Source organism: Pollachius pollachius (genome assembly GCF_949987615.1).
Source record: "Pollachius pollachius genome assembly, chromosome: 3".
Classification (NCBI taxonomy): Eukaryota; Metazoa; Chordata; class Actinopteri; order Gadiformes; family Gadidae; genus Pollachius; species Pollachius pollachius.
Genome location: NC_136936.1, coordinates 32,084,628 through 32,087,127, shown reverse-complemented (window position 1 = coordinate 32,087,127; position 2,500 = coordinate 32,084,628).

The window sequence follows — 2,500 nt, the reverse complement described above, 5'->3', positions numbered from 1 at the left end:
GAGAAAACTACTTGACAAGTAACTAAGACACTATCTCACTAATGTAATGACAATAGTATATAAATTTGACTGATTAAGCAAGAATGTGTATGCATACAATATTATCTATACTTAAGGCTGCAGTTCAAGGCTACAACAGCTTGAGTGACTACATTGGGAAAGGAAACGTGTCTATTTGTAAATAAATGGGTTACATTGTAAAACATTTATAAACTTTGTTTGTGTAACATAGGGTGGAAATTCCCTGTGGCTCCACTGTGTGACGATCCCAGGGGATGTTGTCGGTTAAAGGCTCTGTTCAAAACCAATCAGGGGCCAGAACCGATGCTGGGATTTGCATTACTCTTTATTATCGCTAACCTCCTAACTGTCAGAGGAAACACACAGCCTGGGGTTGATGCTAACTGTTGCGCACGCTCACGCATAGACCTGCACACATAAACACATGACACATGGAGGAGGACATGCACGCACACAGACACACACACAGATACATAGAGACAAATGCAGACACAAACACAGATTAAGACACAGAAACACAGGCACAAACACAGACCGACACGCATGCAGAAACAGACTCATGAATTCAAACGTGTGTGCGTGTGTCATGTACAGTGGGGCAAAAAAGTATTTAGTCAGCCACCAATTTTGCAAGTTCTCCCACTTAAAAAGACGAGAGAGGCCTGTAATTTTCATCATAGGTAAACCTCAGCTATAAGAGACAAAATGAAAAAAAAAAATCCAGAAAATCACATTGTCTGATTTTTTAAGAATTTATTTGCAAATTATGGTGGATAATAAGTATTTGGTCACAAACCAGCAAGATTTCTGGCTGTCACAGACCTGTAACTTCTTCTTTAAGATGCTCCTCTGTCCTCCACTTGTTACCTGTATTAATGGCACCTGTTTGAACTCCTTATCAGTATAAAAGACAGCTGTCCACAACCTCAAACAGTCACACTCCAAACTCCACTATGGCCAAGACCAAAGAGCTGTCAAAGGACACCAGAAACACAATTGTAGACCTGCACCAGGCTGGGAAGTCTGAATCTGCAATAGGTAAGCAGCTTGGTGTGAAGAAATCAACTGTGGGAGCAATTATTAGGAAATGGAATACATACAAGACCACTGATAATCTCCCTCGATCTGGGGCTCCACGCAAGATCTCACCCTGTGGGGTCAAAATGATCACAAGAACGGTGAACAAAAATCCCAGAACCACACGGGGGGACCTAGTGAATGGCCTCCAGAGAGCTGGGACCAAAGTAACAAAGGCTACCATCACTAACACACTACGCCGCCAGGGACTCAAATCCTGCAGTGCCAGACGTGTCCCCCTGCTAAAGCCAGTGCATGTCCAGGCCCGTTTGAAGTTTGCTAGAGAGCATTTGGATGATCCAGAACAGGATTGGGAGAATGTCATATGGTCAGATGAAACCAAAATATAACTTTTTGGTAAAAACTCAACTCGTCGTGTTTGGAGGAGAAAGAATGCTGAGTTGCATCCAAAGAACACCATACCTACAGTGAAGCATGGGGGTGGAAACATCATGCTTTGGGGCTGTTTTTCTGCCAAGGGACCAGGACGTCTGATCCGTGTGACGGAAAGAATGAATGGGGCCATGTATCGTGAGATTTTGAGTGAAAACCTCCTTCCATCAGCAAGGGCACTGAAGATGAAACGTGGCTGGGTCTTTCAGCATGACAATGACCCCAAACACACCGCCGGGGCAACGAAGGAGTGGCTTCGTAAGAAGCATTTCAAGGTCCTGGAGTGGCCTAGCCAGTCTCCAGATCTCAACCCCATAGAAAATCTTTGGAGGGAGTTGAAAGTCTGTGTTGCCCAGCGAAGGCCCAAAAACATCACTGCTCTAGAGAAGATCTGCATGGAGGAATGGGCCAAAATACCAGCAGCAGTGTGTGAAAACCTTGTAAAGACTTACAGAAAACGTTTGACCTCTGTCATTGCCAACAGAGGGCATGAAACAAAGTATTGAGATGACGTTTTGTTATTGACCAAATACTTATTTTCCACCATAATTTGCAAATACATTCTTTAAAAATCAGACAATGTGATTTTCTAGATTTTTTTTTTTCATTTTGTCTCTTATAGCTGAGGTTTACCTATGATGAAAATTACAGGCCTCTCTCGTCTTTTTAAGTGGGAGAACTTGCAAAATTGGTGGCTGACTAAATACTTTTTTGCCCCACTGTATGTGACACAGACAAACGATGAGAGCCTGGGGTAGCTCTCATCGTACCCCAGGTTAGTCAGCAGTTGAGCAGGCACCACAGATGTAATCACCTTCCCACTGGTGATATAAAGTAGTCCTAATGATACAAATGTGACAGGAACACACTGCAGGGTCCATGGGGTAATGGAGGAGACAGAAAAAGCAATTAGGTTTGAGGAACATTTGCTTGTATGGTATTTATTTGATGTTGTATAGATGATATATTAGGAGGGAAACTAATTAAGTGGAAAAGCATCATAGAAACC